Here is a 9,769-nt window from a genome sequence, read left to right as displayed (position 1 = left end):
AGGCCGGGGTGGCTCAGCCTCCGATTTGGAGGCCGGGGTGGCTCAGCCTCCGATTTGGAGGCCGGGGTGGCTCAGCCTCCGATTTGGAGGCCGGGGTGGCTCAGCCTCTGATTTGGAAGTCTGGGTCGATCAGCCTCCGATTTGGAGGCCGAGGTGGATCAGGCTCCGATTTGGAGGCCGGGGTGGATCAGGCTCCGATTTGGAGGCCGGGGTGGATCAGGCTCCGATTTGGAGGCCGGGGTGGATCAGCCTCCGATTTGGAGGCCGGGGTGGATCAGCCTCCGATTTGGAGGCCGGGGTGGCTCAGCCTCTGATTTGGAGGCCGGGGTGGCTCAGCGTCCGATTTGGAGGCCGGGGTGGCTCAGCCTCCGATTTGGAGGCCGGGGTGGCTCAGCCTCTGATTTGGAGGCCGGGGTGGCTCAGTCTCCGATTTGGTGTGTCGGCCCTTTAAGACTCATTTGGGTGCGCTGGCCCTTTAACAATCACTTTGGCGCGTTGGCCCTTTAAGAGCTAGTTTGGCTGACTGGGCTTCTTTTAAATCCACTTTGGCGCACACATTCTCTCTCAGGGGCATGTGTCATGTGATGAAGCTAGATTTGCATTTGTGCTGTGGGTTTCGCTTTAAGAGCTGATATTATGTGGCAGAGGCTCTGTGCTGGGGTTCAAGTGAAGTTCGTAGGCGTTGGCATAGTAACTGGGTCTGCCTGCGCATATCAATGAGCTCAACTGTCATTTCAATCGCCTCAGGGCACGTTTTGCCACTTCCTATTGAAAAGCATTGGAGACAGTGCATTCCAATGACGGGAAAAAAAATTTTCAAACGCAAATTGCGCAAAAACTACAAATCCGATCGACACGAAAAATACTTAGCACACCTCTCAAGGACGCTGGCTTCGAAACGACACCTCAACGGCGTCTGTGCGTGTAGCGGTTCGGGCCGCATTAATTGCGGAAATCAACTTAATAACTAGATGTGTATTTCCTGAAGGAAGTACAGATAGTGGTTTGAAATGGTGCCCGGGCTGCCCCTTTAAGAGAGACTTGCCTGCTGCCCCTGCAAGACTTTCAACTCAGGATACGATTTAACTGTGGGTGCCTCTCAGGGGCCACTTTGGCCTCATGGTCTGATTTTGTGGGTGGGGCCCCTCAGGGCCTGATTTTGTGGGTGGGGCCCCTCAGGGTCCGATTTTTTTGGGTGGGGCCTCTCAGGGTCCGATTTTGTGGCCGGGGCCACTCAGGGTCCGATTTGGTGGCCGGGGCCCCTCAAGGTCCGATTTGGTGGCCGGGGCCCCTCAGGGTCTGATTTGGTGGGTGGGGCCCCTCAAGGTCCGATTTTGTGGCTGGGGCCCCTCAGGGTCCGATTTTGTGGCCGGGGCCAATCAGGATCCGATTTTTGTGGCCGGAACCCCTCAGGGTCCAATTTTGCAGGTGGGGCCCCTCAGGGTCCGATTTTGTGGCCGGGGCCCGTCAGGGTCCGATTTTGTGGGTGGGACCTCTCAGGGTCCGATTTGGTGGGCGGGGCCCCTCAGGGTCCAATTTGGTGGGCAGGTCCCCTCAGGGTCCGATTTTGTGGGTTGGGCCCCTCAGGGTCCGATTTTGTGGCCGGGGGCCCCTCAGGGTCCGATTTTGTGTCAGGGGCCCCTCAGGGTCCGATTTTGTGGTTGGGTCACATCAGGGTCCGATTTTGTGGCCGCGGCCCCTCAGGGTCTGATTTTGTGGCCACGGCCCCTCAGGGTCCGATTTTGTGGCAGGGGCCCCTCTGGGTCCGATTTTGTGGGTGGGGCCCCTCTGGGTCCAATTTGGTGGGCGGGACCACTCTGGGTCCAATTTGGTGGGCGGGGCCTCTCAGGGTCCGATTTTGTGGTTGGGTCCCCTCAGGGTCCGATTTTGTGGTTGGGGCCCCTCAGGGTCGGATTTTGTGGCCGGGGCCTATCAGGGTCCAATTTTGTGACGGGCCCATCAGGGTCCGATTTTGTGGCCGCGGCCCCTCAGGGTCTGATTTTGTGGCAGGGGCCCCTCTGGGTCTGATTTTGTGGGCGGAGCCCCTCTGGGTCCAATTTGGTGGGCGGGACCACTCTGGGTCCAATTTGGTGGGCGGGACCACTCTGGGTCCGATTTGGTGGGCGGGGCCCCACAGGGTCCGATTTGGTGGGCGGGGCCACTCTGGGTAAGATTTGGAGGCTGGGGTCGCTCAGCCTCCAATTTGGAGGCCGGGGTCGTTGAGTTTCCGATTTCGAGGCCGAGGTCAAAAAGCCTCTGATTTGGAGGCCGGGGTGGCTCAGCCTCCGATTTGGAGGCCGGGGTGGCTCAGCCTCCGATTTGGAGGCCGGGGTGGCTCAGCCTCCGATTTGGAGGCCGGGGTGGCTCAGCCTCCGATTTGGAGGCCGGGGTGGATCAGCCTCCGATTTGGAGGCCGGGGTGGCTCAGCCTCCGATTTGGAGGCCGGGGTGGATCAGCCTCCGATTTAGAGGCCGGGGTGGATCAGCCTCCGATTTGGAGGCCGGGGTGGCTCAGCCTCCGATTTGGAGGCCGGGGTGGATCAGCCTCCGATTTGGAGGCCGGGGTGGCTCAGCTTCCTATTTGGAGGCCGGGGTGGATCAGCCTCCGATTTGGAGGCCGGGGTCGATCAGCCTCCTATTTGGAGGCCGGGGTGGCTCAGCCTCCGATTTGGAGGCCGGGGTGGCTCATTGTCCGATTTGGAGGCCGGGGTGGCTCAGCCTCCGATTTGGAGGCCGGGGTGGCTCAGCCTCCGATTTGGAGGCCGGGGTGGATCAGCCTCCGATTTGGAGGCCGGGGTGGATCAGCCTCCGATTTGGAGGCCGGGGTGGCTCATTGTCTGATTTGGAGGCCGGGGTGGCTCAGCCTCTGATTTGGAGGCCGGGGTGGCTCAGTCTCCGATTTGGTGTGTCGGCCCTTTAAGACTCATTTGGGTGCGCTGGCCCTTTAACAATCACTTTGGCGCGTTGGCCCTTTAAGAGCTAGTTTGGCTGACTGGGCTTCTTTTAAATCCACTTTGGCGCACACATTCTCTCTCAGGGGCATGTGTCATGTGATGAAGCTAGATTTGCATTTGTGCTGTGGGTTTCGCTTTAAGAGCTGATATTATGTGGCAGAGGCTCTGTGCTGGGGTTCAAGTGACGTTCGTAGGCGTTGGCATAGTAACTGGGTCTGCCTGCGCATATCAATGAGCTCAACTGTCATTTCAATCACCTCAGGGCACGTTTTGCCATTTCCTATTGAAAAGCATTGGAGACAGTGCATTCCAATGACGGGAAAAAAAATTTTCAAACGCAAATTGCGCAAAAACTACAAATCCGATCGACACGAAAAATACTTAGCACACCTCTCATGGACACTGGCTTCGAAACGACACCTCAACGGCGTCTGTGCGTGTAGCGGTTCGGGCCGCATTAATTGCGGAAATCAACTTAATAATAATAATAATAAGAAGAATAAGTTAGCAGCGTTCGGATTACAATATAGTGGTTTTTTCAAACCACTATAACTAGATGTGTATTTCCTGAAGGAAGTACAGATAGTGGTTTGAAATGGTGCCCGGGCTGCCCCTTTAAGAGAGACTTGCCTGCTGCCCCTGCAAGACTTTCAACTCAGGATACGATTTAACTGTGGGTGCCTCTCAGGGGCCACTTTGGCCTCAGGGTCTGATTTTGTGGGTGGGGCCCCTCAGGGCCTGATTTTGTGGCCGGGGCCCGTCAGGGTCCGATTTTGTGGGTGGGGCCTCTCAGGGTCCGATTTGGTGGGCGGGGCCCCTCAGGGTCCAATTTGGTGGGCAGGGCCCCTCAGGGTCCGATTTTGTGGGTTGGGCCCCTCAGGGTCCGATTTTGTGGCCGGGGCCCCTCAGGGTCCGATTTTGTGTCAGGGGCCCTCAGGGTCTGATTTTGTGGTTGGGTCCCCTCAGGGTCCGATTTTGTGGTTGGGGCCCCTCAGGGTCCGATTTTGTGGCCGCGGCCCCTCAGGGTCTGATTTTGTGGCCACGGCCCCTCAGGGTCCGATTTTGTGGCAGGGGCCCCTCTGGGTCCGATTTTGTGGGTGGGGCCCCTCTGGGTCCAATTTGGTGGGCGGGACCACTCTGGGTCCAATTTGGTGGGCGGGGCCTCTCAGGGTCCGATTTTGTGGTTGGGGCCCCTCAGGGTCCGATTTTGTGGCCGAGGCCCATCAGGGTCCAATTTTGTGACTGGGGCCCATCAGGGTCCGATTTTGTGGCCGTGGCCCCTCAGGGTCTGATTTTGTGGCAGGGGCCCCTCAGGGTCTGATTTTGTGGCAGGGGCCCCTCTGGGTCTGATTTTGTGGGCGGAGCCCCTCTGGGTCCAATTTGGTGGGCGGGACCACTCTGGGTCCAATTTGGTGGGCAGGGCCTCTCAGGGTCCGATTTGGTGGGCGGGGCCCCACAGGGTCCGATATGGTGGGCGGGGCCCCTCAGGGTCCGATTTGGTGGGCAGGGCCTCTCTGGGTCTGATTTGGTGGGTGGGGCCACTCTGGGTAAGATTTGGAGGCTGGGGTCGCTCAGCCTCCAATTTGGAGGCCGGGGTCGTTGAGCTTCCGATTTGGAGGCCGAGGTCAAAGAGCCTCCGATTTGGAGGCCGGGGTCGATGAGCTTCCGATTTGTAGGCCGGGGTCAATGAGCCTCCGATTTGGAGGCCGGGGTGGCTCAGCCTCCGATTTGGAGGCCGAGGTGGCTCAGCCTCCGATTTGGAGGCCGGGGTGGCTCAGCCTCCGATTTGGAGGCCGGGGTGGCTCAGCCTCCGATTTGGAGGCCGGGGTGGCTCAGCCTCCGATTTGGAGGCCGGGGTGGCTCAGCCTCCGATTTGGAGGCCGGGGTGCCTCAGCCTCCGATTTGGAGGCCGGGGTGGCTCAGCCTCCGATTTGGAGGCCGGGGTGGCTCAGCCTCCGATTTGGAGAACGGGGTCGATCAGCCTCCGATTTGGAGGCCGGGGTGGCTCAGCCTCCGATTTGGAGGCCAGGGTGGCTCAGCCTCCGATTTGGAGGCCGGGGTGGCTCAGCCTCCGATTTGGAGGCCGGGGTGGCTCAGCCTCCTATTTGGAGGCCGGGGTGGCTCAGCCTCTGATTTGGAGGCCGGGGTCGATCAGCCTCCGATTTGGAGGCCGGGGTGGATCAGCCTCCGATTTGGAGGCCGGGGTGGATCAGCCTCCGATTTGGAGGCCGGGGTGGATCAGCCTCCGACTTGGAGGCCGGGGTGGATCAGTCTCTGATTTGGTGTGTCGGCCCTTTAAGACTCATTTGGGTGCGTTGGCCCTTTAACAATCACTTTGGCGTGTTGGCCCTTTAAGAGCTAGTTTGGCTCACTGGGCTTCTTTTAAATCCACTTTGGCGCACACATTCTCTCTCAGGGGCATGTGTCATGTGATGAAGCTAGATTTGCATTTGTGCTGTGAGTTTCGCTTTAAGAGCTGATATTATGTGGCAGAGGCTCTGTGCTGGGGTTCAAGTGAAGTTCGTAGGCGTTGGCATAGTAACTGGGTCTGCCTGCGCATATCAATGAGCTCAACTGTCATTTCAATCGCCTCAGGGCACGTTTTGCCATTACCCATTGAAAAGCATTGGAGACAGTGCATTCCAATGACGGGAAAAAAAAATTTCAAACGCAAATTGCGCAAAAACTACAAATTCGATCGACACGAAAAATACTTAGCACACCTCTCGTGGACGCTGGCTTCGAAACAACACCTCAACGGCGTCTGTGCGTGTAGCGGTTCGGGCTGTATTAATTGCGGAAATCAACTTAATAATAATAAGAAGAAGAATAAGTTAGCAGCGTTCGGATTACAATATAGTGGTTTTTTCAAACCACTATAACTAGATGTGTATTTCCTGAAGGAAGTACAGATAGTGGTTTGAAATGGTGCCTGGGCTGCCCCTTTAAGAGAGACTTGCCTGCTGCCCCTGCAAGATTTTCAACTCAGGATCCGTTTTAACTGTGCGTGCTTCTCAGGGGCCACTTTGGCCTCGGGGTCTGATTTGGTGGGTGGGGCGCCTCAGGATCCGATTCGGTGGCCTGGGCTCCTCAGGATTTGAATTAGTGGCTGGGATTCCTCAGGGTCTGATTTTGTGGGTGTGGCCCTTCAGGGTCCGATTTTATGGGTGGGGCCCCTCAGGGTCCGATTTTGTGGGTGGGGCCCCTCATGGTCTGATTTTGTGGGTGGGGCCCCTCAGGGTACGATTTTGTGGCCGAGTCCCCTCAGGGTCCGATTTTGTGGCCAGGGCCCCTCAGGGTCTGATTTTGAGGGCGGGGCCCCTCAGGGTCCGATTTGGTGGGCGGGGCCCCTCAGGGTCCGATTTGATGGGCGGGGCCCCTCAGGGTCCGATTTGGTGGGCGGGGCCCCTCAGGGTCCAATTTTGTGGGTGGGGCCCCTCTGGGTTCGATTTTGTGGCCGGGGTCTCTCAGGGTCCGATTTTGAGGCCGGGGCCCCTCAGGGTCCGATTTTGTGGCCGGGGCCCCTCAGGGTCCGATTTTGTGGTTGGGGCCCCTCAGGGTCTGATTTTGTGGTTTGGGCCCCTCAGGGTCTGATTTTGTGGCCGGGGCCCCTCAGGGTCCGATTTTGTGGTTGGGGCCCCTCAGGGTCCGATTTTGTGGCCGGGGCCCCTCAGGGTCCGATTTTGTGGCCGGGGCCCCTCAGGGTCCGATTTTGTGGCCGGGGCCCCTCAGGTTCCGATTTTGTGGCCGGGTCCACTCAGGGTCCGATTTTGTGGGTGGGGCCCCTTAGGGTCTGATTTTGTGGGTGGAGCCCCCTGGGTCCATTTTGGTGGGTGGGGCCACTCTGGGTCCGATTTGGTGGGCGGGGACCCTCAGGGTCTGATTTGGTGAGCGGGGCCCCTCGGGGTCTGATTTGGTGGGCGGGGCTCCTCGGGGTCCGATTTGGTGGGCGTGGCCTCTCGGTCCGATTTAGTGGGCAGTGCCCCTCAGGGTCCGATTTGGTGGGTGGGGCCCCTCAGGGTCCGATTTGGTGGGTGGGGCCGCTCAGGGTCCGATTTGGTGGGCAGGGGCCACTCTGAGTCTGATTTGGTGGGCGGGGCCCCTCAGTGTCCGATTTGGTGGGCTGTGCCACTCTGGGTCCGTTTTTGGTGGGCGGGGCCACTCTGGGTCCGATTTGGAGGCCAGGGTGGCTCAGCCTCCGATTTGGAGGCCGGGGTGGCTCAGCCTCCGATTTGGAGCCTGGGGTCACTCAGCTTTCGATTTGGCGCGTCGGCCCTTTAAGACTCATTTCGGTGCGCCGGCCCTTTAAGAATCACTTTGGCGCTTCGGCCCTTTAAGAGCCAGTTTGGCTCTCTGGGCTTCTAAATACACTTTGGCGTACATTCTCTCTCAGGGGCATGCGTCATATGATGAAGCTAGATTTGCATTTGTGCTGTGGGTTTCGCTTTAAGAGCTGATATTATGTGGCAGAAGCTGTGTCCTTGGGGCGTCATGTGACGTTCGTAGGCGTTGGCATAGTAACTGGGTCTGCCTGTGCATATCAATGAGCTCAACTGCCATTTCAATCGCCTCAGGGCACGTTTTGCCATTTCCCATTCAAATGCATTGGAGACAGTGCATTCCAATGACGGGAAAAAAAATTTTCAAACGCAAATTGCGCAAAAACTACAAATCCGATCGACACGAAAAATACTTAGCACACCTCTCGTGGACGCTGGCTTCGAAACGACACCTCAACGGAGTCTGTGCGTGTAGCGGTTCGGGCCGCATTAATTGCGGAAATCAACTGGAAAATAAGAAGAATAAGAAGATGAAGAATAAGTTAGCAGCGTTCGGATTACAATATAGTGGTTTTTTCAAACCACTATAACTAGATGTGTATTTCCTGAAGGAAGTACAGATAGTGGTTTGAAATGGTGCCCGGGCTGCCCCTTTAAGAGAGACTTGCCTGCTGCCCCTGCAAGACTTTCAACTCAGGATCCATTTTAACTGTGAGTGCCTCTCAGGGGCCACTTTGGCCTCAGGGTCTGATTTGGTGGGTGGGGCCCCTCAGGATCTGATTCCTTGGACTGGGCTCCTCAGGGCTTGAATTGTTGGCCGGGATCCCTTAGGCTCCTCTTTTGAGGGTGTGGCCCCTCAGGGTCCGATTTTGAGGGTGTGGCCCCTCAGTGTCCGATTTTGTGGGTGGGACCCCTCAGGGTCCGATTTTGTGGCCTGGGCCCCTCAGGGTCCGATTTTGTGGCCGGGGCCCCTCAGGGTCCGATTTTGTGGGCGGGGCCCTTCAGGGCCCGATTTTGTAGCCGGGGCTCATCATGGTCCGATTTTGTGGTTGAGGCCCCTCAGGGTCCGATTTTGTGGGTGGGGCCACTCTGGGTCCGATTTGGTGGGTGGGGCCACTCTGGGTCCGTTTTGGTTGGTGGGGCTCCTCAGGGTCCGATTTGGTGGGCGGGGCCCCTCAGGGTTCAATTTGGTGGGTGGGGCCCCTCAGGGTCTGAATTGGTGGGCGGGGCCACTCTGGGTCCGATTTGGTGGGTGGGGTCACTCTGGGTCTGTTTTGGTGGGCGGGGCCCCTCAGGGTCCGATTTGGTGGGCGGGGCCCCTCAGGGTTCAATTTGGTGGGCGGGGCCCCTCAGGGTCTGATTTGGTGGGCGGGGCCCCTCAGGGTCCGATTTTTTGGCCGGGGCCCCTCAGGGTCCGATTTTGTGGGTTGGGCCCCTCAGGGTCCAATTTTGTGGCCGGGGCCCCTCAGGGTCCGATTTTGTGTCAGGGGCCCCTCAGGGTCCGATTTTGTGGTTGGGACCCCTCAGGGTCCGATTTTGTGGTTGGGGCCCCTCAGGGTCCGATTTTGTGGCCAGGGCCCATCAGGGTCCGATTTTGTGACTGAGGCCCATCAGGGTCTGATTTTGTGGCTGAGGCCCCTCAGGGTCCGATTTTGTTGGGGCCCCTCAGGGTCTGATTTTGTGGCAGGGGCCCCTCAGGGTCCGATTTTGTGGGTGGGGCACCTTAGGGTCTGATTTTGTGGGCGGAGCTCCTCTGGGTCCAATTTGGTGGGCAGGACCACTCTGGGTCCGATTTGGTGGGCGGGACCACTCTCGGTCCAATTTGGTGGGCGGGGCCTCTCAGGGTCCGATTTGGTGGGCGGGGCCACTCTGGGTCCGATTTTGTGGGCGTGGCCCCACAGGGTACGATTTGGTGGGCGGGGCCCCTCAGGGTCCAGTTTGGTGGGCAGGGCCTCTCTGGCTCCGATTTGGTGGGTGGGGCCACTCTGGGTAAGATTTGGAGGCTGGGGTCGCTCAGCCTCCTATTTGGAGGCCGGGGTCGTTGAGCTTCTGATTTGGAAGCCGGGGTCGTTGAGCTTCCGATTTGGAGGCCGAGGTCAAAGAGCCTCCGATTTGGAGGCCGGGGTCGATGAGCTTCCGATTTGGAGGCCGGGGTCGATGAGCCTCCGATATAGAGGCCGGGGTCATTGAGCCTCCGATTTGGAGGCCGGGGTCGTTGAGCCTCCGATTTGGAGGACGGGGTAGTTAAGCCTCCGATTTGGAGGCCGGGATAGTTAAGCCTCCGATTTGGAGGCCGGGGTCGATGAGCCTCCGATTTGGAGGCCGGGGTCGCTCAGCCTCCGATTTGGACCCCAGGGTCGATCAGCCTCCGATTTGAAGGCTGGGGTCGCTCAGCCTCTGATTCGGAGGCTGGGGTCGCTCAGCCTCCGATTTGGAGGCCCTGGTGGCTCAGCCTCCGATTTGCAAGCCGGGGTGGCTCAGCCTCCGATTTGGAGGCTGGGTGGCTCAGCCTCCGACTTGGAGGCAGGGGTGGCTC

The sequence above is a fragment of the Dendrobates tinctorius genome, unplaced genomic scaffold, assembly GCF_039654945.1.
Source record: "Dendrobates tinctorius isolate UK_male_01 unplaced genomic scaffold, ASM3965494v1 ptg000249l, whole genome shotgun sequence".
Lineage (NCBI taxonomy): Eukaryota > Metazoa > Chordata > Amphibia > Anura > Dendrobatidae > Dendrobates > Dendrobates tinctorius.
This window is presented reverse-complemented; position numbering follows the sequence as displayed.